Here is a 26818-nt window from a genome sequence, read left to right as displayed (position 1 = left end):
TTTGCAAAACACTGCTGCCTGGACAGTCAGGTCCGAAGAGACGGACACTTTGCCTGTTCGGTCCTACAGGACTTTTTAGTGTAAAGGGAATCTATCCGCAGCCCACTACCAGGAGGTTATGGCTTGGGTATCTATTCTAAGGTAAGGAATCTGCAGCTAGAAGTCTCTATCAGATGAACAAATTACTTACCTTTGGTAATGCATTTTCTGGTAGAGACTATCTAGCTGCAGATTCCTTACACCCACCCATGCTTCCCCGCTCTGCAGATTTGTCTAATAGGGTTAGGGTTTATCCCTTTCAGGGCCCTAGTTTTGCACAGACGAACTGTTGGTTCTAGCCATGACTCTGTGCTTCTGGCGTGGAAGTTCGTAGGTAAAAGAACTGACTTGCGCGCAAAGGGATGGTGCTTTTATAGGTGACCGTGACGTCACAGACTGCTCCACCGGCGCCATGCGGATCGGCTGCGGGCCGTGGCTAGGAAACCAGTTGGAACAACAAGCTGGTAGGCTGTAGACTTGGGGTGCTCAGGACATAGGTGCAACTTCGGTCTTTTTCTCAGGAGCAACCGATGTACGGGTGTCCTTAGGTGTCGAGCTTCTCTATCCAGGAGCACTCGCAGTCAGGGGTTCCTGTGTGTTGAGGCTGCAGACGTCGTCAGGGAGTCCAGCAGAGGTGAAATCAGAGAGGACTCGCGCTCAGGGGAACCGAGGGAAGTCGTTGCACCAGTAAACCACCTCAGATTGGGTCAGGGGCGACGGGTGCAGTGGTTGCTGGAGGTGTTAGGTTTTCTCTCACCACCAGGCCATTGAGAAGGAGGCCTGCATGCAAAGGCTGCAAGCAATTTAGGGGAGCCCAAGAGGGGTGAAACCTGAGTGGATTCAAACTCTGTACAGCTGGTGATCCATGCTAGCACCGTTGGTTGGCTTCACCTCAGGTCATGGATGTCGGGTGCAGAGGTCACTTCAGTTGTTGGGTCTTTGCTGTTTGAACGCTGCTTAGTCCTTTCTTGAGAATTAGTTGCAAAGCAGATCTGCTACTTACGGGAGTCTGAGTCTTTGTGGAAGGTAGGCAGTCCTGGGTTTCTTGAAGGCTCATCTCCTGGATGAGTCATCATTTTGGGTAAAGCCCATCGAGGTCAGCAGGTTGGCCAAGTTTTCTGCTGCTTCTTTTCCTCTTCTGCAGGTGTGACTCCTCTGTGTCCTTTTCTTCTTAGGTTGTCAGCATCTGAGTTCTAGGGTTCAGGGGTGCCACCTGTGTAGTATGTTGTGTTTTTACGTTTCTCTGCACCAAGAAACGCAGCCTTGAATGGTAGCCTGTTATGTGCTTGGTGAGGGGGTCCCTTAGGGTGGCACAATTTGTGCTGAAGCCCTTCGGGACGCTACTTAGTGCCCTAGGTACCAGGTGTACAATATGCTAGGGACTTACAGTGGGTGGTAAAGGTTTTGCCAATTGGGAAAAACAACCGTGCAGTTTTGGGGAAAGGAAATGGGGGGTCCCACATCTTCCTTACCAATGCTAAAGAATGAGGGCTTACAGAGGGGAATGGAATGGACCCCTTCTTAAGAAACCCTCAGTTCTGTTCATGGTACTCTTGAGCTCCATGCTGTCAGTAATCTGTCCCTCTCCAGAGTACAATGAGGCATGCTGCATTCCTTGTTAAGCCTTCAGGAGCAATAAAACACCCTTTGGGAGTAGAGAAACAGTCGGTGTGTGCCAAACAAAATGTGTCATTATCTTCTGAGACGCCGCACATCTTTGGTGAAGCAGAGCCATACTGTGGTGAAAAGTAGGAATTCAGTGATCGCATGACTTACCAACCCATTAACCCTACCTTAAGACCATCTAAACCTATTTGTCTGAATCTGAAGAGGAAGCCGGAGAGGAGGAAAAGGGTACTCGAGGACGCTCTCTACATGTGTTGACCCCAGACCTCGAATCAAGACTATGCCAATACGTGGGAGTACTGTCTTCACCAAAACACCCACAGAGACGTCCAAGACACATTAGAAGCTGCAGGTCGAGGACAAGCACCGCCCCTCCGGGGATTGGGCATAGAGCCCAGTACACACGTCACCATTGCCTCCAGGTGCACTACCGCATACATGCTCTCATCGACACCAAGGTAAAGAGTCTGAGACAAGACATGATCCAGATAGAGCCCTGACACCCATCATCCTTGAGTCCGAAACCAGACATTGACGCTGAAGTTTTGAAGTGAAAGCATTGTTGTCTCTGAAAGCACCATAGTCTGAGGCTGTCAACAACCAAGTATGAAGAGAGGCCTTCCTCATAAAGCTCCAACAAGAGCTAGATGAAAGGCAGCAATGCTTCATCATCCATCCACCCATAGGGAAGATCTGTACTGAAAAGACTTTGCCCAAAAAGTGTAGACTTCCCTTTGAAGATGATCCAGCACTGGGAATTACCTGTAAACAGCGCACCAAATGAAGCCTATTTCTACATTCACATACTGCAGGTCCAGATGTGTTACCTGTAGTTCACAGTAGGCCAGAAGCATTGAGTTCACTGTGCTCCTCCTTCACCTCACCAGTCCCCCTTGGGATTACAAAAGTGATGGCAGTGGTACAGTACATCTGTGAAGGTTAGAGATTCCAGTCATCCTCAACTAATGGCTACTGAGGACTGCCTCGCCCCAGCCAGTTGTCACCCACCTCCAGACTAGGGTGAGCCTTCTGCATTCACTGGAGTTTATTATCAACATGCCGAAATCACAATTAACTCCTTCTCAGATGCTCCCATTCATCTGAGCCATTCTGAACTTCTTGCAGTGAGTCCGGGACATTCGTGCTATGATCCCTATTTCAGTCCCAGTCTTGGATCACACGAGATTAAGGTTTATGGGTCTGATAGTCTTTTACATTCTGCTGGTGAAACACAAGATGACATAGATGATGACTGCAGTGGGACCCAAAGTCCCAGTGGGCCCTCCACCTGGGTGGCTTCTCTAGCCTGTTTGGTTCTCAGTCGAAAATGTGTTGCAGCAGTTGAGCCTCAACTGAATCAGAAGCAGACCCCTCTCCCTTCCCCACAGAGAGCTGACAGTGTTGACTCATGTCTCACTTCTGGGTTGGGGCAGCTGCCTGGGAGAATTGAAGATCAGTGGACTCTGGTCTCTCAGAGTCTCTGCTCCATATCACCATTCTGGAGCTGCGGCTATCGGCTTGCAAGAAAAAGCCTTTATGGTATCCATCAGAGAAAGGCTAATTCCAGTGTCCATGCATAACACTACCACCATGTGGTATTGCAATGAACAGGGCAGCGTGGGGTTGTAAGCTTTGTGCCAGGAGGCCCTGCGCCTCTGGATACAGCTGGAACACCTGGTCGGCTTCTTAAAGCCACGACAGACTAACTCTTCCATTGATGTCTCACGGACAACGAATGCCATCTGCATCCAATAGTGGTGCAAGGTCTTTTCCAAGAATGGGAAGAAACTTGACTTGATCCGTTCTCCACACAGTGTCAGCAGTTTGTGCTTTGGAGTCTCCAAAACGGCTCTTGCTAGAGACACGTTCCACTTAGACTGAAACACTGGATTGCTGTACGCCTTTCTGCTGATACCACCTGTAGGAAAGTGCCTTTTCTGACATGATCACCTCCACTCGCCCCCCCCCCCTCTCCACCCACACACACACCCCCTCCACCCCCTTTTTGCCTGGTTTCTGGCGCAATTTCGACTGAAAGTGCACTGGGCCCCTGCTAAACAGGAAACTGCAGTTGTTTTCACCAATTGGCTACCACTTTAAGTCCCTAGTAAATGTTATCCCCGGTACGTAGGGCATGCAGTACTAAAGGAAGGCCCGAGGGCTGCTGCACAAATTGTGCCACCCACAGGGACTCTCTCACTAGGTGCGCCCAGTGCTGCTTTTGCAGGCTGCATGTCTTGGTGCAGAACTAAAATGAAAACACAACATGACACACAGCCTGTGTGCCCTGTACCCTTTTACACTGCTTGCATAATATGTAAGTCACCTCTCTAGCAGGCCTTCCAGCCCTAAAAACAGGGTGCACTATATTACATCTGAGGGCATAACTGCATGAGCAGATATGACCCTGCTATGTCTTTGTCGATTCTCAGACATATTAAGTGAACAGGGAACCCATTTTAAGTAGATGTGCTGGACATTGATTATTATGAGTTCCACAGCTACATGATGGTTTCACTGAAAAAATGGATTTTTGGTATCAAACATCTTGTATTACTAAACCCTTACTGAATCCAGTGATTGATTTATTAGTACATGCACTCAGAGGGCCCCTTAGAGGTGCCCCCTGAAAACCTACCAACTACTAGCATAGGCACTGACTGGTCAAAACCAGTACAGCCACCTTAGACCGAGTTCTGCCCCCAACCCCCTTAAGTGCGAGACAATGTTCTCGAGGGCTCAGAGCAAAGGCCTGCTCTGGGCAGAGGTGTGACCTCCTCTCCAAGGCAGGATGGACATTCCATGGTGGGGAGCTTCAAAGGCCTTGCCACCTTTGAACTGTGACCCAGGCCTCTACAAATTGTAGAGAAGGCCGACCCCCAGTTCCTGACTCCACTTTTGACGGCAGGACTGGTGGGAACATTTTTCAATTAGGAGGTGTGCTCCCTTCATGGTAGTCCCACCCATAGGGCGGATGAGCTGTAGTGGACACTACTTATTAAATTCCTTCATCTTGTGTGAAAGGAATTAGGGCATAGAACACAGGAAGGGTGGGGTGTAGTCACCCTAAAGGTGAGTAGCCCATTGGCACTCCCTGTAATGCCCCTAAATTCATCATTGAGGTGGCACCCCTGAACCCTAGAAATCAGATTCTCTCGTAGGGGATTTCCATGTATAGTCATAAGCGTAGAATAATTCCCCGCCCGCCTACGGGGACCCTGGAGCACTTTTCCAATATCACTTCTTAAGTGTCCCTGTTCGCCTCCCTTCAGGAAGGCCTGTTAAGACACTTAAAGTTCCCATGCAGCCTATAGGAAGGGCTACATTGTTTAAGCTCCTGCCTTCAGATTGTCCTGGAAGTGAAAATATTAAATGTTTATCAAATAAAAGCCATTTTCCAAACCAGCTACTTCCCAAAAGCTTCTTTTATTTCACAACACCCCTATAAAGGAGTGCAGAACAGTGTAGTCCATAGGCTGCCATTATAACTGAAGAAAAGGGATACTGTGCCTTTAAGAACAGCCAGTCCTCCAGTATCCCATCATGCCTAGAGAGAGGCTGTTACCTCAGTTCTTTTTTCCGGCACCTGCTGACAGGACCCTGGAGCATTGAACTCGACCTTTTTAATTTTCTTCCTTCAAAATTTCAGAGAAAAGTTCATTGGAAAAAAGGCTTCATGCGACGTCTTTTGTCTTTCTCTACTACATTTTGAAGTTTTCTGACAGAACTTTAAGACTTTTTTCAACAAAATGCCTTCCTTGTTTGACATGTGCCCTAAATGTGTCAGAAAAAAGGCTAAAACCCTCATGAGCTCTGTATTATTTGTCTGCCCTCATCTCACATTCCTGCCGCCTGCAGCATCTGCAAGACGTTCTCCAGGCGCACTTGGTGTGACAGAGAAAATTCGCCTTCAAGGAAGAGCAGAGAGAAGAAGACAAGGAAACAGGGGGCCTCTGAGCGAGGGGAAGGTCAGTCTTCCACCAGGGCTCATACCTCAGCCTCCATTGGTCGTGGGAGGTCTGAGAGGTGCTCGTCAGGGCGAAGACGACATCGGTCCCGGTCGACGTCGAGAGGAGGTACGGCGCGACATGTTTGCCGTTGAAGTCCGGTTCGACGTTGTTCCGAAGCCACCAGTCGGCGTCGAGGCATAGTACGACGTCGAAGACCCCGAGACGCACGACGTCGAGGAGCAGATCGTCGGGGTAGACGTAGACATGGCTCGTCGAGACAGAGAGGGAGATCGACGTCAAGGACTCCCGTCAACGTCGAGGAGGCTGTCGACATCGAGGGGTCACAAGAGGCGGAGAATTTATTCCTCATCGGAGTGCTCTTCCTCAGTATTGCTGCTGCCTTCCTCTCCTTCTCATCCGTCTCCCCCTCGGTCCCCTCCTCCAGAGCTTCCGGCAACACAACCTCAGCCCACTGGCCAGGAGGTGCCGCAACCAATGCCACTCCCAGCACCTCAAGATCCGGTTAGTGTACCGGCTAGACCGCGCTCTGCATCGCGCCATCGTTCACGCCGTGAACGGGACTCCTCCAGATCAAGATCGCACCGCTGATCGAGGCGTAAATCAAGTTCACAGGAGTGTGACAGGGACTCTTGGACCTCCACCAGAGACTATTCACCTACGTTGTCGGACTCTCCTCCTCCTCGGTCCTCCTCGGTGGATGATATTAATACCTTTCATGAGGTTCTAGTCCGAGGAGCATCGAAGCTCAGTATACCAATGGCTGCTCCTACGCCATCGACATCGGTCATTTTTCAGACGCTTCAACAGCGGTCAGCGGCCAGGCCTTTGCTCCCTCTAGTGCCGGGCCTCCTGGAGCCCGCTATGGAGGTCTTCCTCACACTGGTGGTGACATGGCCTGCACCGTCCAGACTGCAAAAGTAATACCGCCCTCCGGAGCAAGATCTGCTCTTCTTGCGTTCTGATCCGCCACCGTACTCGGTCGTTATTTTGGCGGCACGCAAGGCCCACGCAACTTCTCCATCCTCCACTTCTCCTCCAGATAAGGAGAGTAGGCGACTGGTAAAGGCGGAAGTTTCTATCCTCCTTGAAAAGAGAGCAGTGGAATCGGTTCCCCTCAACCAACAGGGGAAGGGTATCTACTCAAAATACTTTCTCATCCCAAAAAAGGACAAAAACAAAGTCAGACCCATTTTAGACCTCAAAACGGCCAACAAATGGATCCTAAAAGAGAAGTTCTGGCACCAGATATACCCTCAAATTCGGCAGGGAGATTGGCTTTGCTCAGTGGACCTACACAATGCGTATTTCCACATCCCCATTGCAAAGAAACATCGGAAGTTCCTGAGGTTTTTGGTAGTCCAAGATCACTTCCAGTACACGGTCCTGCCATTCGGTCTCAAGTCTGCGCCCAGGACTTTTTCCAAGTGCATGGCGGTGGTGGCAGCTCACCTCCGGAGGAAACGGATCTTGATCTATCCGTACCTCGAAGACTGGTTGATCAAAGCATCCACGTACGCAGAAGCAAAACAGCATTTCCAACTGACCTGCAACCTGTACCGGTTAGGTCTTCATATCAACTTTCAAAAGTCAACGATAGTACCAGCCCAGAGGCTACATTACTTAGGAGCTACCATAGACACACTGCAGGCAAAAGTGTGTCCTTCGGAGGAACAACGCTTATCTATTCTCCGGAAGTGTTGGAAGCTCCAGACAACGAATCTCCCAACAGTGCTGACAGTCTCCTCACTCCTAAGATCCATGGCATCCTGCATTTACCTGACACCCAATGCTCGCCTCCACATGCGTCCACTTCAGGAATGCCTGGAGGACTAGTGGGATCAGTGCTCGAGGAGCTGGGAGAATCGCATTCACCTCTCCACTTGTGCAATCAGATCTCTGACTTGGTGGTGCTGCCCATCCAACATCCTATCCTAAAGGGGATGCCATTCCAGGCGCAGCCTCCGACGCAGACTGTTGTGACAGATGCCTCGCTCCTCGGATGGGGAGCTCATATGGATCACCTGCAAATTCATGGCCGATGGACTCAGAAGGATTCGTTATACCACATCAATCTTCTAGAGCTACGAGCGGTACACCTAGCTCTCAGGGCGTGCCTACCCTCAATCACGGCAGACAACTTGCTGGTGCAGACGGGCAATACCACCACTATGTTCTATCTGAACAAACAAGGAGGCACCAGATCCAGAATCCTGTCTCAGGAATCCCAGACAATTTGGCACTGGCTCCTGGCCAGAAAATTGAACATAGTGGCTACCCACCTGCCAGGGGTTCAGAACAGTCAAGCGGATGCCCTCAGCAGGGTTCTGGAAGAGAACCACGAGTGGGTGCTCAACAAAGATGTCACTCAAGACATTTTCCGTTTGTGGGGCACACCTTCTATCGATCTATTCACCACAGAAGGAAACAGGAAATGCCGTGACTTCGCCGCCAGATTTTACCACCCACAGTCGAAGGGCAATGCTCTGTGGATAGACTGGTCCAACAAATTTCTGTACGCCTTTCCACCGATTCCGGTGATCCTGGCAGTCCTCCTCAAACTGTCAATGACATCAGCCACAATGATCCTCACTGCTCCGGAGTGGCCGAGACAGTGGTGGTACGTGGATCTTCTGCAGAGATCACTCCAGCCACCCTGCAGGCCGGACCTCCTGACAAAGTTCAGCGGCCAACTGAGGCATCCCAATCTCTCATCTTTGAATTTGGCGGCATGGCTCCTGAGCTAGTCCAGTATGGTCATCTCAACCTGCCACAGGATTAAAGGAGGCAAAGAGGCCATCTACGTGTTCGGCGTATTCGTTTAAATGGAAACGATTCTGCATTTGGTGTTCCTCTAGAGGGATAGATCCTACATCTTGCAAAGATGATGTTATTCTGCCTTACTTGTTGCATCTAGCACGATCGGGCATCCAGCTTTCCTCCATTAAAGTGCATCTAGCAGCATTAACTGCTTATAGAAAGACTCCTTCACAGACCTCTTTCTTCAAAATCCCGGTGATAAAAGATTTTCTAGAAGGGTTAAGGAAGGTCTTTCCTCCAATTAGACGCCCTTCACCACCAACTTTGGGAACTAACTGTGGTCCTTTCACGTTTAATGCAGGCCCCATTTGAACCCATACACAAGGCATCCCTCCAATACCTCACTTGGAAGACAGCCTTTCTAGTAGCGATCACTTCAGCACGAAGGGTCAGCGAAATACAGGCCCTCTGTGCTCACGAACCTTACACAATCTTTCATTCTTCCAAAGTAGTCTTACGGACTCATCTGAAATTTCTACCTAACGTCATATCTGACTTCCACATTAACAAGTCGATTTCCTTGCCCACGTTCTTTCCAAACCCGTCCACTCCAGCTGAGAGGGCTCTCCATTCCCTAGATGTTAAGAGAGTATTGAAATTTTATCTAGATAAGACCTCTCCTGTGCGGAGAACTATACAACTGTTTGTTAATTATGGACCTGTACGAACTGGCTTAGCCACCTCCAAACAGTCAATAGCGAGATGGATAGTCTCTTGTATTTTATTGTGTTATCAACTAGCTAAGAAAACTTTACAGGGTAGGCCTAGAGCCCATTCCACCAGAGGGAAAGCGGCTACCACTGCTCTATTGCGCAATGTTCCTTTAGCAGAAATTTGTAAAGCTGCGACTTGGAAATCAGTTCACACATTTACTAAACATTATTGTTTAGATTCGGACGCTAGAGCAGATGCTCGAGTAGGCAAGGCTTCGCTTAGAAACCTTTTTCTTTTTGCTTGAGTACATATGAATGGTTTACTCTAACTTCTCCTCCGCTGGTTGGGGGGGGTGGAATGGGCTTGGTATTCTATTCTACGCTTATGACTATACATGGAAATCCCCTACGAGAGAAGGTATAGTTTCTTACCTGTAACTCCAGTTCTCTCGTAGGGGTATTTCCATGATAGTCATAAGCAACCCTCCCTCCTCCCCGGGGGAGCAGTTAGATGTCTGGATACGTTTATTCTGATTATCAGCCAGTACCTGCCTGCAAAAAGAACTGAGGTAACAGCCTCTCTAGGCATGATGGAATACTGGAGGACTGGCTGTTCCTAAAGGCACAGTATCCCTTTTCTTCAGTTATAATGGCAGCATATGGACTACACTGTTCTTCACTCCTTTATAGGGGTGTTGTGAAATAAAATAAGCTTTTGGGAAGTAGCTGGTCTGGAAAATGGCTTTTATTTGATAAACATTTAATATTTTCACTTCCAGGACAATCGGAAGGCAGGAGCTTGAACAATGTAGCCCTTCCTATAGGCTGCATGGGAATTTTCTTAAGTGTCTTAACAGGCCTTCCTGAAGGGAGGCGAACAGGGGCACTTAAGAAGTGATATTGGAAAGGTGCTCCGGGGTCCCCGCAGGCGGGCAGGGAATTATTCTACGCTTAGAACTATCATGGAAATACCCCTACGAGAGAACTGGAGTTACAGGTAAGAAACTATACCTTCCTGTTGATCAAAGAAGACCCAGACAACACAGAAGTCCCCCCCAGCAGAAAAGACTGAAGACACTAACTGACTTGGCCCCACCCCTACCAGCTTGTCTACAGCCCTCAAAGGACCTGCAGCCCAGCAACCTCCAAAACCTTGAGAGGACTGCCTGCCTTCGATAATGACCGAGACTCCTGTGGACAGCAAACCCGTCCAAAAGATACCATCTTCAAAGAAGTCTGCCTGAGGAACTGCAAAACTGCCGTCTGGATCCACCCCTGCACCCGACACCCACGGCCCTATTCCAAGTGGCCCACCAGTCCTGTGAAGGATCCCCAGCTCTTCTGAACAAGAGTTCACTGTGGGCTACCCCCCCACTGGACTCCACAGTGACACCTGCAGTCTAAATCCGAAGAGTTCCCCTGACCATGACCTGCCCGGTAAGTGGTTTCCAACTCTAAAAGACACCTCTGCACCCGGAGCCCCTGGGACTTGGAGAGCTGGTCCGTCTGTGTCCCTACAACTCCTGGCATCTTTACTTACCTGGGCAGCTGTGGGTTGTTCTAACGTGGCCTCCTGGCCAGGGCCTTCAGCCTGTTTCTGAACCTGATCTCTTCCTTTGAATACATTTGGCGCCCAAGGCTATGTTGCCACCCTGCACTCGGCCGCCCATGTATCGCTGAGGATGTAAGATCAGTGCTGCCTTGTGCCCCATTTGTACTAACCTCAACTCCAGGAGATTGCCCCCGGAACCTGCGTTTCCTGTAAGCAGTGCTTCAGCGGATACCCCTGTCTTTATTGAATAGCATTGGAAGTCCAACACTGTGTTGGCACTCTGCACCCAGCCACCCCTGTGCCACTGAGGGTGTAAGCTGCCTTGTGGGTACAACAAACGCTTAATACAACTCATTGATAAGCCAAACTGCTCACCCAAACTACACCAGATAGAGCATTAGACCTATCTATATCTGCCTCAGCAAGCATTTGAGGATTCTCTGAACTCCCTGCACAGTGTACTTCATTTTAGTGCATTATATAGAGAACCAGCTTCCTACAGTAACTAACTTGTTCATCTAGGCCGTTCAGTCCTTTCAATGATACAGCCAAAAAATGAGTAGACTGGTCAGAGAAGGGGTTCAGTATTAGGTAAAATAAGGAAGAGAGACCACTGCACTAGGAACACCAGTAAGGTGTCCATAGCTCAAGCGACCCCCCTCCTTGCAGAATCCTCCCTCTTTTTGGGGGAGAGGGACCAATAGGGGTAGGAATGAGCCCAAGAGAAGGGTGTAGCCACCATCAGGGACAGTAACCATTGGCTGCGGCCCTCTGACCCCTGTAACACCCCTAAATCTAGTCTTTATGGGGCACCCCCTGAACCTTGCTACTCAGATTCCTTGCAATCTCAAGAAAGGAGGACTGATGAGCCGACCCCAACAGTGAAAACTACAGACAACTGACTTGGCTCAAGCCCAACCGACCTGTCTGCAGCTTCAAGACTCCTGCTACAAAAAGGCGACGCGTCCTGCAGGACTAGTGTAGGAAGCTGGCTCTGTATATACTATATCAAAATGAGATATAGGGGGTCATTCCAATATTGCTGGGCGGCGAGTGCCGCCCGCCAAGCGGAAACCGCCAATTGCCCGCTCTGCGGTCAAAAGACCGCGGAGGCCCTTCAGACTTTCCCGCTGGGCCGGCGGGTGCCCGCCAAGGGAGCACCCGCCGGCCCAGCGGGAAAGGCCCTGCAACACAGAAGCCGGCTCCGAATGGAGCCGGCGGTGTTGCAGGGGTGCGACGGGTGCAGTTTCACCCGTCGCGATTTTCACTGTCTGCTATGCAGACAGTGAAAATCATGCTGGGGCCCTGTTAGGGGGCCCCTGCACTGCCCATGCCAGTGGCATGGGCAGTGCAGGGGCCCCACGACACCCGTTCCCGCCATCCTGTTCCTGGCGGTAAAAACCGGCAGGAACAGGCTGGCGGGAAGGGGGTCGGAATCCCCATGGATTTGGCCAACCGGGGGAATTCCGGCGGGAAACCGCCGGACCCGGTTTTCTGACCGCGGCTTTACCGCCGCGGTCAGAATTGGCCAGGAAGCACCGCCAGCCTGTTGGCGGTGCTTCCGTCATTTTAGCCCTGGCGGTCGCCGACCGCCAGGGTTAGAATGACCCCCATAGTGTGCACAAAGTTCAAGGGTTCCCCAGAGGCTTAACAGAGGCTAAAGTAGATAATACTAATGCTCTCTTTTGTGGTAGTGTGGTCGAGCAGTTAGGCTTATCAGTGTGGTGCAAAGCATTTGTTGTACACACAGACAATAGAAGAAGCACATACTTAATGACTTAACTCTAGACCATTGTTTTTCATATAGCAAAATATATTTTCTTAATTTATTTTTAGAATCACAAAATTCAAGTTGCAGTTAAGTACTTCAATAGATTCGTATTTGTCACATATATCAATAGTACTTTGTTTGAAATCGGTAAGATATACAGTTTTTGAAATATTGGCAATAATCTGTTTTAAAAATGGACACTTTTCACAAACAGTTCCTGAGGGGAAGAAAAGTTAGTGCGATTTCCAGGTAAGTACTTGACTTAGAGTTCCATTCTCTGGGGGTTAAGATATCCACAGGTTGGGGTTCAAGTTAACCCCAAATACCCACCACCAGCAACTCTGGCCCGTCCTATGGAGACTGGGGGCCCTCGGTTTCAGATCTGCTGGCAGGTAAGTACCCGTGTCTTTGGAGGGCAGACCTGGTGAATTTAGAGGTGCACAGGTGTAGGGGGAGGTACAAGTAGGCACCAAACACACACCCTCAGCGGCACAGGGGCCACCGGGTGGAATGTGCAAACAGAGCGTCAGGCTCCCAAACCTTTTTTATGAGGGGACCCTGGGGGTCACTTAGATGCTACAGACTGGGTCCCAGGTGTCGATTTGGGAAAACCACAGACTGGACAAGTAGGAGGGCCGCCTGCTAAACGTTACTGCGCCGGTGGTTGGGTTCTCCAAGGCCTGGGGCTGCGGGTGCAGTGCACCTTTAGGCGTCCGATGTCCTCGTCTGGAGATTTTGCGGTCGGTGGGGGTCCTCTGGATTCACACTGCAGGTGTCGTGAGGGGCAGGAGAGGTTGACCCAGGGTGGGCACTTGATCGGAATTGCCTGAGGATCCTCTCTAGCCGTTTGGGCCACCTGGACACAGGCCATGGGCGTCGGGTGCAGAGTGGTTTGGATTTGCGGATCCAGGGAGGTCCTGGAGTCCTTTGGTGTAGTTTCTTTTTGGACAGGGCTGCTGTCCGCAGGAGTTCTTGGTCCTTTGGGGTGCAGGTCAGTCCTCTGGTTCTTGCCAGAAGTCACTAGTCCCACAGGATGCATCGCCTTCTTGTTGCAGGTTCTTTGAAGCAGGAGACAGGCCAGTAGTGCTGGGGCCGAGTCAGTTTGCGTCTCCCTTCTTCTCTGCTGGAGGTTCAGCTTAGCTGTCCTTCTTTCTTGTCAGGTCGCCAGGAATCTGGTGAGCTGGGTTTAAGGAGGCCCTTAAATCCTGGATTATGGGGCGTTTCAGGGGTCAGAGGGCAATAGCCAATGGCTACTGTCCCTGAGGGTGGCTACACCTTTCTTGTATCCACTCCCTTTGGAGAGGGGAGACACAAACCTAACCCTGTTGGTTCCCGTTCTCCAAACCCAGATGGAGGATTCTGCAGGGAGGGGGGTCACCTCAGCTCTGGGCACCTTAGGGGTGGTCCTAGCTGGGGTGGTCAATCCTCCCTGTTTTCCCTAATTGTAAGGCCTGCTAGAGGTATGTCTTACCTATGCCACAGGCAGTGGTTTGTGGGCATGGCATCCTGAGAGGGGTGTCATGTCAACTTTGCCCTTTTCTCCCCACCAGCACACACAAGCTGCAGAGGCATGTGCTTGGTGAGGGGTCTCCCAGGGTAGCATAATATACCGCAGCCATTGGGGACCTTCACTGTACACAGGGCCCTTGGTACCACGGGTACCTTTTACAAGGGACTTAACTGCGTGCCATGGGTGTGCCAATTGGGGAAACAAAGTTACAGATTTCGGGAAAGAACACTAGTGCTGGGGCCTGGTTCGCAGGATCCCAGCACACTTTCAATCAAAGTTAGCATCAATAGGAGGCAAAAAGTGGTGGGGGGGTAACCATGCCAACGGGGCACTTTTCTACTACTAGTGACCTCAACAAACCGTCAGAGGGCTGACTGCCCAGCAGAGGACCAAGAACTCCACAGAGCAGCGGCTATGTCCGGAAGAAGCTCTCCAAAAGGACTCCAGAACCACTCGAGATCCGTGAGCCATGCCCACTCTGCACCAGTCACCCACGGCCTGTGGCCCACTGGTCCAGAGAAGGTTCCCAGGTAATTTTGACCCAGAGTCTACCCTGGGTTGACCCCTCCGACCGACAGTCCAGCAACACCCACCAGGTGCCTCTCATACTTGTCCAGCCTTTGATTTCTCGCAACTGACCCCCTTGACCCATCCTGCAGCATCTTTGTGACTCCAAGGGTTCCCCCTATTGAAAAGCCTTAGGCACCTGAAGCTGTGTTTGCACCCTGCACCCGGCCGCCTCTGTGCTGTTGAGGATGTGCATTTGGTGCTGACTTGTGTGCCCCATTCCCCCCCACCCACTGGTGCTGCCCTAAACCGCCTAGCGCTGCGTCCTGTAACTGCGGGCACTTACCTGCAATCTTTTTTCTACTAAGTCCCCACTGTCCTTATAGGATTCCATTGCAAACCCGACGCCAAATTTGACGTCTGCACTCAGCTGACCCTGTGTTGCTGGTGGTGCACTTTTGGGGTCAACTTAAACTTTGACCTTTGGACATCCTAAACCCTGAAGACTGGAATCTTAATTCATGTACTTACCTGTTAAATGTGCTAATACTCAAGCCCCCCCACCCCCCAAAAGGAGGGAGTGCTGGGGGGTGGAGCTACACATCGCCTGAAGTTCCCCTTGGAGGTGAAGCAGCAAGCCTTGGCTGCTGCAAAGGACGAGGTGCACAGGGGTACTGTCTTGCGTGGAGTGGAAAGGACTTACCACCACCAAAGTGCGACAGCTGGCAGAGAGGACCAAGGGAGACTCTCCGGACCACCACCCATGATGCAGGATCCATGCCACTCAGGATGAGGGGAGATCCACCCAGCTGGTCGTTGTTGCGGCCAGGTACCTGTAGTTACAGGGAAGAGTGATGCCTTCACCCCATGGGAGATTCCTTCTTCTTCTTGTGCAGACTGAAGAGTTGCAGTCTTCTTAGGATGCAAAGCCACGGAAATGTTGAAATGCTTGCAGGAATTCCGGATACAATATTGCAGAAGAGTCTTTCTCGTGGATCTGCTGCTTGTAGGTTTCTGGAGGGTCCAGTCGCGGTTCTTGAGGCCAGAAGTCGAAGCAGAGGTTGCAGAGGAGTCCTGCTGGAATCTTGTAAGCCGAATCTGAGGACCCACCCCAGAGGAAGACCGTATGTAGCCCAAAGAGGGAGCTTGGTCACCTAACCAGGTAACTACCTATCAAAGGGTGCCTCTGACGTCACCTGCCTCGCCTTGCCACTCAGATGCTCCCAGAGTTCCCTATCAACCTTGGTATAAAGATGGCAGAACCCAGGGACCGTCTGGAGGAGCTCTGGGCACCACCCCTAGGGTGGTGATGGACAGGGGAGTGGTCACTCCCCTTTCCATTGTCCAGTTCGTGCCAGAGCAGGGACTGGGGGGGGTCTCTGAACTGGTATGGACTAGTATATGCACGGAAGCCACCAAATGTGCCCTTCAAAGCAAAACCAGTGGTTTGTGGGGAGGCTACCCCTCCCAAGCCAGTCACACCTATTTTCAAAGGGAGAGGATGTTACCTCCTCTCCCAAAGGAAATACTTTGTTCTGTCCTCCTGGGCTTGATGAGATCAAGCAGCAGGAGGGCAGAAACCCATCTAAGGGGTGGCGTCAGCTGGGCTGCCCAGGAAAACCCTGTAAGTGGTAGCAATGCTGGGGGTCCTCTAAGAAGCCCCCAGAGTGTATGAAATCCTACTTCTAATACTTGCAACAGTATTGTGGTATGATTCAGACATGCTTGATACCAAATATGCCTAGATTCGGAATTGCCATTATGTAGCTTGATATAGGTAGTGACCTATGTCCAGTACACACATAAAATGGCGTCTCCACACTCACAAAGTCCAGTTAAATGGAGCTGGATTTCCTGGGGCACCCCTGCACTAGCAGGTACCTGCACCCTGCTCTCTGGGCTGAAAGGGCCTACCATAGGGGTGACTTACAGTGACCTGGTGCAGTGACCTGTAGTGAAACCGGGTGCGTGCACCCGGTTCATGCAGACTGCAATGGCTGGCCTGCAGAAGCCTTTGCCTGGGCTCCCTGTGGGTGGCAAAATAACTGCTGCAACCCATAGGGATCCCCTGGAACCACAATGCCCTGGGTACCTAGGTACCATATACTAGGTACTTACATGGGGACACCAGTATGCCAATTGTGGGGAGAAAAGATTAGTAGCAACCAAATTTGGTGGAGAGAGCATAGTCACTGGGGTTCTGGTTAGCAGGATCCCAGTGAACACAGTCGAACACATTGACAACAGGCAGAAAATGGAGATAACCATGCCAAGAAAGGGGGAACTTTCCTACAATGTCCACTTCAACTCGTCCACCTTAGAGGTGGGACTGGCATGAAGTGGGCACACCCCCTAATCTCCCTAATTTTCCCACCTGTGCTGCCGCCACTAGTGGGGTCAGGACAGGGAGGTTGGTCATCGCCTCATTTGGAGTGACCTGTGTTGCATTTCAAAGGTGGCTAAGCCTTTGAAGCTCTCCGCCCTGTAATGTCGATCCTGCTCTGGACAAGGTGTTATCACCTCCACCAGAGCAGACCTTTGTTCTTCACCTTTGAGGGCGTTGGCTCTCAGCTCAGGGGAGCAGAACTCAGTCTAAAGTGGCTGCACCGGGTTGGACCAGTAAGTGAACACGCCAGTAGCTGGGTAGGTTTTCAGGGTGCACCACTAAGGTGCCATCTGAGTGCATTTATTAATAAATCCATCACTGGGGTCATTGCAGGTTTATTATTGTGAGATCTTTGATACCAAAATCTCAGGATTCAGAGAAGTCATCATGGAGCTGGGGAACTCATAATTACCAGTGTCAAGCACATGCAGATTTTCTTTCATAAATAAATTATACAGCCCATCATAGCCATGCACTTCACTGCCAGTTATCCAACCATCTAGTGTTTGGACTGACAAGTCAACAAAATCAATGCAGGACTGGCTCCAGGTTTTGTGAGCCCCCTTGAAGCTAATTCTATACTCCTCAGTGGAGAATCCAAAGCCCTCAATCAGGGTAGCCTTCATGAGGTCATAAGATTCTGCATATTTACCAGAGAGTGTGAGGAGTCTATCCCTACACTTATAGTGAACATTTCCCACTGGAGAGCTCCCCAGTGAGATCTGCTTAATTTTCTGGATGCACAAGCTCTCTCAAAGGCTGTGAGCCATTTGGTGATATTATCACCTTCTTCATATTTTGACGCAATCTCTTTGGGGATTTTTAGGATGTCCGTATTCTCTGTGACCCTGTTTATATTGCTGCCACCATGTATGGGTGCTTAACCAATGTCTTGTCTCTCCCTTTCTATAGCTAGGAGCTGTTTCTCCAAAGCTAATCTTTTGGCCATTCTTGCTAAAAGGATGTCCTCTTCATTGAGGCTGCTCTCAATCTTCACAGAGGAACTGGACTACCCTGTGGTTGAACCAGAATCTCGGACTCTGATTTGTGGAAACGGGGGTCTTGGAACCCTGGTCTTTCTAGTTAGGGTAGGAGGGAGTAAGGGGTGGGTGGGGGTTCTACCCCCAGATCCCGAACTAATTCCCCATCTATGGGGAGATCTTCCCCTTCAGTTAGGTGGGCCCTAGTGTACTCTGCCAAGAGCTCCTTGACCTTGGTAGGGTTGGACCCACTTTTAATTTTTCTTAACTTACTTTCTTAACTTAGCACTGTCATCCCTAGATGCAGGTAAGGGGTGAGGTTAAGTTCCATCACCATCTCCTCTGAGTTACTCATTATGTCTCTAAAAGTTGGGATTACTTTTTAAGAAACTAATAGCTACTTCTAGTACTTAAATCCTAACTTTTACAAAACTTTAAAACTTAAAAAAGAGATGCTAACAGGGTCTTACACAAGGCCCTAGCAAGACTTTTAAAAATTTGGAAAAATAGTCAAAATTCAAATATAAATTTTCTAATGACAATTTTGGAATTTAGTCATGTGATCAGGTATTGGCTGAGTAGTCCAGCAAATGGAAAGTTTTAGATCCCATCGCTGCTACCAATCGAGGAAGCTGGCTCTGTATATACTATATCAAAATGAGATCCAGTAGGCACAGATTGCAGGGGTTCCCCAAGAGGCTTGACAGAGGCAATAATAGATAATACTAATGCTCTATTTCTGGTAGTGTGGTTTAGCAGTTAGGCTTACCAGAGGGTAGTGTTAAGCATTTGTTGTACACTCTCATGCAATAAATGAGAAGACACACTCAATGACCTAACCCCAGGCCAATAGGTTTTTATATAGAAAAATATTATTTTCTTAATTTATTTTAGAACCACAAGATTCAAATTGCAGGTAAGTACATTAAATTTAAGGTACTTGGCATAGGTATAGTTAGAACTTTGAACCAAAACAGTAATGTACACAGTTTTTCATAAAATTGCAATAAGCTATTTTAAAAGTGGACACAGTGCAAAATTCAGCAGTTCCTGGGGGAGGTAAGTACAGTTTGACTAATACGGTAAGAAAGCACTTACAAGTTCAGTCTCCGGGGCATAGGTATCCCACTGTTGCGGGTTTGAGTCAACCACAGTCACCCAGCACCAGCAACACAGGGCTGGTGAGGTGCAGAGGTCAAAGAGGAACCAAAAATAACATGGGTGCCTATGGAGACAGGGGGTGCTCCGGTTCCAGTCTGCTGGCAGGTAAGGGGGCTTAGTAGAGCACTGGGGGGCCCTAAGTAGGCATACAAAACACACCCTCAGCGGCACAGGGGCAGCCGGGTGCAGTGGGCAAACAGGCCGTCGGGTTTGCAATAGGATTCGATGGAGGGACCCTGGGGTCACTCAGATGTTGTAGGCATGTCGATTCAGGGTGACCACGTCGTTGGAGTCGCCTGGGAGTCCTCTCTGCGGTGTTGGTTCTCCTGAACTCGAGGCGGGGGTGTTGGGTGCAGACTGTGATGTCTCACGTTTCCGGCAGGAAGTCAGAGTTCTTAAAAAGATGCTTCTGTGTTGCAAAGTTGTTGCAGGTTCTGAACAGTGTCGCTGTTCTCTGGAGTTTCTTGGTCCTTTAGGTGTAGGGCAGTCCTCTGAGTCCTCAGAGGTCGCTCGTCCCGTCGGATGCGTCACAGCGCCACAGGGCATTCCAGCTAGTGGAGATGCTCGCCCCCCTCCGGCCACGGCCCCACTTTTGGCGGCAAGGCCAGAGGAGATAATGAGAAAAACAAGGAGGAGTCACTGGCCAGTCAGGACAACCCCTAAGGTGTCCTGAGCTGAGGTGACTCTGACTTTTAGAAATACTCCATCTTGCAGATGGAGGATTCCCCCAATAGGATTAGGGATGTGCCCCCTTCCCCACCGGGAGGAGGCACAAAGAGGGTGTAGCCACCCTCAGGGCTAGTAGCCATTGGCTACTAACCTCCCAGAACCTAGGAAGATAGATTCCTCCAACCTGAAGACGAAGGAGGACTGCTGACCTGAAAGCCCTGCAGAGAAGACGGAGACACCAACTGCTTTGGCCCCAGCCCTACTGGCCTGTCTCCCCACTTCAAGAAAAACTGCAACAGCAACGTGTCCCCCAGGGTCCAGCGACCTCTGAACCCTCAGAGGACTACCCTGCATCTAAAAGGACCAAGAACTCCAGAGGACAGCTGCTCTGTTCCAAAGAAGCTACAACTTTTCAACAAAGAAACAACATTTAAAGGACTGCACGTTTCCCGCTGGAAGTGTGAGACTTTCCACTCTGCACCCGACGCCCCCAGCTCGACCTGCGGAGAATTAACACTACAGGGAGCACTCCGCGGCGACCCTGTGAGTAGCCAGAGTTGACCCCCCTGAGCCACCCCAGCGACACCTGCAGAGGGAATCCAGAGGCTCCCCCTGACCGCGACTGCCTGCTTCTAAGAACCCGACGCCTGGTAAATACACTGCACCGCAGCCCCCAGGACCTGAAGGATCCGACCTCCAGTGCAGAAGCGACCCCCAGGTGGCCCTCTCCCTTGCCCAGGTGGTGGCTACCCCGAGGAGCCCCGCCCCCCCCTCCCCTTGCCTGCCTGCTTCGCTGAAGAGACCCCTGGGTCTCCCATTGAAACCTATTGCGAACCCAACGCCTCTTTGCACTCTGCACCCGGCCGCCCCCGTGCCGCTGAGGGTGTACTTTTTATGCTGACTTGCGTCTCCCCCCCCCCCCCCCCCCCCCCCGTGCCCTACAAAACCCCCCTGGTCTGCCCTCTAAAGTCGCGGGTACTTACCTGCTGGCAGACTGGAACCGGGGCACCCCCTTCTCCATTGAAGCCTATGTGTTTTGGGCACCACTTTGACCTCTGCACCTGACCAGCCCTGAGCTGCTGGTGTGGTAACTTTGGGGTTGCCTTGAACCTCCCAACGGTGGGCTACCTTGGACCCAACTTTGAACCCTGTCGGTGGTTTACTAACCTGCGAAACTAACAAATACTTACTTCCCCCAGGAACTGTTGAAATTTGCCCTGTGTCTAGTTTTAAAATAGCTTATTGCCATTTTTTCTAAAACTGTACATGCTATTTTGCTGATTCAAAGTTCCTATGATACCTGAGTGAAATACCTTTCATGTAAAGTATTGATTGTAAATCTTGAACCTGTGGTTCTTAAAATAAACTAAGAAAATATATTTTTCTATATAAAAACCTATTGGCCTGGAATTGTCTTTGAGTGTGTGTTCCTCATTTATTGCCTGTGTGTGTACAACAAATGCTTAACACTACCCTCTGATAAGCCTACTGCTCGACCACACTACCACAAAATAGAGCATTAGAATTATCTCTTTTTGCCACTATCTTACCTCTAAGGGGAACCGTTGGACTCTGTGCATGCTATTTCTTACTTTGAAATAGTACATAGAGAGCCAACTTCCTACAGTGTGTGTTCCTCATTTATTGCCTGTGTGTGTACAACAAATGCTTAACACTACCCTCTGATAAGCCTACTGCTCGACCACACTACCACAAAATAGTGCATTAGTATTCTCATTTTGTCACTATCTTACCTCTAAGGGGAACCCTTGGACTCTGTGCACACTATTTCTTGCTTTGAAATAGTATATACAGAGCCAACTTCCTACACTGGGGTTCACTATAAATGTGCTGAAGTCACACCTGACTCCCTCTCAGACGCTCCCTTTCATCAGAGTTGTTCTGGACACTGTGCAGTATCAGCCTTATCCTCACGAGTGGTGAGTCCAGGATATTTGGGATATGATACTGATATTTCAGCCTCTGTCCTGGATTTCACTGAGAATGACTCTGAGGCTGCTGGGCCTCCTGCATCCTGCTGGTGAGGCATGTCAGATGGCATATGCATGCTCTAAAGTGGGACCTGAGGATGCAGTGGACGCAGCATCAGGAGAATTTCTCCGACAAGATCCAGATCTCTGAGGGAGCTGCTCAAGACCAGCAGTGGTGGTTAACGAATGGCAATTAGGTCAGAGGCAGATACCTCTAGTTTCCCCAACCAGACCTTGTAGTAGCGACAGTTACGTCTGTCCTTAGATGGGGTGGTCATCTGGGAGAGGTGAAGATCAGTGGTATCTGGTCTGTGGCGGAGTCCGATCTCCACATCAACCTTTTGGAGCTCTGTGCGATCTGGTTAGTATTGAAGTAATTTCTTCCATCTGTCAAGGAAAATGCTGCAGGTGTTCACAGACAACACTGCCGCCATTTGGTTCTGCAACAAGCAGGGCGGGATGGGGTTGTGAACCATTTGTCAGGAGTTTGTGCGCCTCTGAACATGGCTGTAACAACAGGTCATATCCCTGGTGGTTCAACATCTGGCGGGCTCTCTGAGCTCTGCAACAGGCAAACTCATCTGAACATGTCTACCGGATCATGAGTGGCGTCTTCATCTGTAGGTGGTGCAAGATCTCTTGCAGCAGTGGAGAGAGCCTTGGTTAGATTTCTTCATCACTGCACCACTTCTTCATGTAGTTGTCAAGAAGATAAAGAAGGTCTGGGCCCAAGTAATCCTTGTGGCTCCAGGCACGAAGAGTCTGGTATCCCGAGCACTTGAGCATGTCCATTGTTCCTCAAATCAGACTGCTTTATGTGTAGGATCTTCTGTCTCACCCGCAGGAGAGGGTTCTGCACTGAACCTGCCCACTCTCCACATTCTTGTGTGGAGATTGAGCAGCGACAGTTGACAGCTTTTGACCTTCCGTCCAACGTCTTTTACTTAATTTTGGCAGCCAGGTGTCTGTTCACCTAAATGGATAAGACTGTTGTTTGAAGAAATTTATGGCATGGTGCACAGACACATCTGTTGAAATCTAACCCCCTCGCCTGCCCCTCTCTCTGAGGTTTTGTTGTTTATTCTTTCTTTGGCCCAGAAGGGCTCCATAGGCACTCTCGAAGGTTATTTGTCGGCGATCTTTGCTTTTTTACTATTACCTGATCAACCTTCTTTGTCTCCTGTTGCAAGTAGGTTGTTCAAAGACCTTACTCATACATCTGTCCCATTTCACTATGCCCCAATAAGACTTGAATTTGGTTTTGGCATTTTTGATGTGTTCTCCTTTCGAGCCTCTTCACAATTGTCCACTCAGGCTTCTCACTTTGAAAACAGCCTTCCTTTTGGCCTTCACATCTGCCTGCAGTGTGAGAACTGCAGACATTGTCGTCTGTGCCACGCTACTTTTCCATCTATCCTGACAAAGTGGTGCTTCACACTAGGGCCTCCTTTTTGCCAAAAGTGGTTATGACCTTCCCTGTAGGCCAATCAATCACCTTGCCTTCTTTTTACGCACCTCCACATCCTTCTAAAGCGTTGGCCTCCTAGCTTGATCGCATCAAAGATTTCTGGTTGATAATCAACTCTAGGTTGGTTATGTGGGTGTGTAGGAAGCTACAGAGGCCAGAGATGCATAAAGATAGATACAGTTGGTTTCAGGTATTCACCTTCAAGGTTTAGAGTTGTAGTGGGCCAAGGTCCAAAGTACTACCAGCAGTTCTTCGGGAACTTCATGGGTTTTACCGGGAGCATAGTGCTGGTGAGGTTGTAGCTGGGTGCGCTACGTTTCAGGTTGGCCACCTGGAAATATGCTGCACAGGGGGATTTGGGAACAAGTCCGAGAGCTCCCAAACGGGGGCTTGGGTCGCATGGGGTCTTTGAGCAAGAGGACATCGCTGGTTCTTTGGGACCCGGGCTGGGCAACTCGGGTGAACAGTGGTTAGGGTAGCAGGGCTGGTGCACAAAGGTGCTCCTCGCGTTTAGGGGCCAAAAGCTGACGAGGGCAAAATCTCGACAGCTGTTCTGCTCACAAAGTGGGTCTCTTTGGTGTTGATGTCCCTCTATGGCTACTCAGTCATGGTGTAGTGGGAACCAAGACTGTACTCTCACTGTGGCTGCTTGGGGCAGGTTGTTTGATACCATAGGGGTTAGTGCTGCAGGACTTTGTTTGGTCCTGTTGCCTTCACACTTGGTGGGGAGACGAATCTGGTCCTCCAGAGCACGAGTACCTTCTCCTGGTCATCTGTGGTACCGGTCGGGCTGTGGAACTGCAGGGCGGTGGACTGGATTCTGCTTGTTGGTGCCTGCAGACCACAGGGAAGTAGCTCCTCTACTCCTGAGGTAGACTGGTTGCGATTTTCAAAGTGCTAGCAGGCTACATGGAACTTTGGTAGCTCTCCAGCTTGCAGGACGAGTCTTTCTGTCGCTGTTGTCAAGAGAGTTGTGAGTAGGCAGGGTTTTGCAGAAAAAGTTCAAACACTTCTGCTGTTCTCGCCGGGCAGTGACTCTTCTTTATCCTTCTTGTTTTGGCCAGTTGAATCTGAGTTCTTGGGTTCAGGGGTGCCACCTAAATACTCAATTTATAGGTGTTAAGGGGAGTGATGGGTAGCAGCCAAAGGGTAGCCTACCTTCAGTGTCTGCACCCTCTGTATGACCACTTCTGGTGCGAACTGGGCATAACCCTGTCCCTAGAATGCTAATTCCGTCCAAAACAAGATGGAGGAATTTGAAAAGTAGTGTTAACATCAGTTAGTCCGCCTTAGGGGTGGGACCGGCATGATATGGGCACACATCCTAATCTTACCAAATTTCCTGCCTGTCTTGCAGCCCAGAAGTGGAATCAGTATAGGGGTTGGTCATCTAAGCCCTCTGGGGAGCCTCTGTCACATAACAAAGGTGGCTGGGCCTTTGAAGCTCCCCGTCCTGGAATGCACATCCTACAGGTAGGAAGAGTCAAGACCTCTGCCTCAGGCTTTGTTCCTGGTCTCTGAGAGCAAGGGCTGTCACCTCAGGAGGTCAGAAACATGTCTGTGGTGGCTGGACTAGTTGAGACCAGTCAGTCAACACACTAGCAGTCAATAGGTTTTTCATGGGGCAACTCTCAGGTGCCCTCTGGGTGCGTTAGCAAAGCAATCACTGGAGTCAGTGAGGGTTTATTCATATGAGATATTTGATACAAAACATCCCTAATTTCACTGAAGCCATAATGCCGCTGGGGAATTCGTATTGATTCGTGTCCAGCACATGTATTTAGAATGGCTTCACTGCTATGTCTAAAAATCAACAAAGACATGGTAGGGGCATATTTTCTCATGCATATATGACCTCACTTGTAATATAATGCACCCTGTCTTAGGGCTGGAAGCCCTGCTGTAGGGGTTCTTACAGATATTACAAGCAGTGTTTTTAGGGACATGGCACACAAGTGTTTTCAGTTTTGAGAGCACCTTGTCATGCAATCTGCATTGTCAGTCTGCATAAGTTTGGTGCTGGGTCACTCAGAATGGCAAAGGTTGTGCTGCAGCTCTGAGGGACCATCTTCAGTACGCCTGGGGGAAATCCTAAGGTAAGGAATCTGCAACTTGATATGGTCTCTACCAGATAAGGCATTACTGAAGGTAAGTAACCTTTTAACCCATAGACACCCACCCTTTGAGGCTTCTGACATTTGAGATAGCCTTTTTAGTGGCAATTACGTTGGCCATGAGCGTAAGCAAGCTTCAGGCTCTTTCTGTTAACCCTCCTTACACCAGCATCTACCCAGAGAAACTGCTTCTTCCGACCTGGGCCTGTTTTCTGCTGAAAGTGAGGACCCCATTTCATAGCAGCCTGAATGTCACACTATCAACTTTTTTCGCCCCGCCTAATTCCTCTGAGGAGAGGCCGTATCAACTGGACTCTGAAGGAGTTCTCTACCTTAACATTAGTCATACCTTAGAACACTAGGTGGATGATCAGCTCTTCATTGGGTTTTTTGGACCAAAAAAAAAGGCAAGGCAATGCAGGAAAAGGCCAACTCCATTTGGACCATGTTCTGCATAAATATCTGCTACGCACTGCCTATGAACCAGCCTCCTGAATGCTTGCGGGCTAATTCCACCAGAATCAAAACAGCCTCTACTGCTATAGCCCATGGAGTATCTGTCATGGACCTTTCTTAGGCTGCTACACGAGTGTAACACATTCACAAAACACTACTGTCTGGAGTGTCAAGTCCATGGAGATGGGCATTTTGCTCATTTGGTCCTTTAGGATTCATGGGTTTAAGCCAGTTTGCAGACCCACCTCCAGGGAGGTATTGCTTTATCTATTCCAAGATAAGGAATCTCATGTTAGAATTGTGTCATTGTCGATTTTTATGCAGAGTAAGTGGAGAAGGAAGCCATTTTAAGTACATATGCTGGACACTGGTTAATACGAGCTCAACGGCGACATGAGGGCTTCTCAGAACATAGGGATGTTTGGTATCAAACAATTTGTGTTAATAACCGCTCGCTGAGTCCAGTGATAGTTTATTAATACATGCACCTAGAGGTGTCCCCTGAAACCTACCTGACTGCTAGTGTGTTGACTGACTGGTCTAAACCAGCGCAGCCACCCTAGATAGATTTCTGACCTCCTGAGGTGAGCAAGCCAGTGTAGGTCAGGCACTTCTACGTACCCTTTTTCAAAGTACTTTAACACTCACAGGTTAGCCACTACTTCTCGAAAGGCCATGCTTTACAGAGCATGTTTCTGCAGCCACACATGCCATCAAACTGAAAATGTTACTTAACCAGTAAGCATTTGTTTGTGGCATCTAGTGCTGTAGATTCACATGTGCCCACCCGCCTCCCTCGACACCTGTGGCCATTAAAGTTTCTTAATATACGTTCACACTCATGGTCATTGTATGTGCTAATATTTACTCTACACCACATTCACAACCACCTGTGGGAAAACAGTCTGAAAATGGAGTCGAGGACCATGCACATTGCCAGCAAGAGGAGTCACTCTACTTTGTGACTCAAAAGAATTTTCGAACACAAATAACTTGCAACCTTCCGGATCCAAAACTAGATGGCGGAAGTATGCAGAGCATGTAATCTACAGCACTACGTGCCACAAACAGATGCTTACTGGGTAAGTAACATTTCCCTTTTCCATTTAATTGTCATTAATATCAGTGTTCAAGAGATTAAGTGACA

At 49.6% G+C, this 26818-nt stretch overlaps 1 protein-coding gene across 2 annotated transcripts in view; it reads left to right on the top strand.

Moving 5' to 3' along the window:
* SMG1 (SMG1 nonsense mediated mRNA decay associated PI3K related kinase) overlaps positions 1–26818 on the top strand; it is a 1401298-nt gene that overhangs the window by 690159 nt on the left and 684321 nt on the right. The window lies entirely within an intron of this gene.

The sequence above is a fragment of the Pleurodeles waltl genome, chromosome 10, assembly GCF_031143425.1.
Source record: "Pleurodeles waltl isolate 20211129_DDA chromosome 10, aPleWal1.hap1.20221129, whole genome shotgun sequence".
In the NCBI taxonomy this organism is placed as follows: Eukaryota; Metazoa; Chordata; class Amphibia; order Caudata; family Salamandridae; genus Pleurodeles; species Pleurodeles waltl.
The sequence above is the reverse complement of the archived record's forward strand: the minus strand, read 5'-3'. Positions and strand labels throughout refer to the sequence as shown.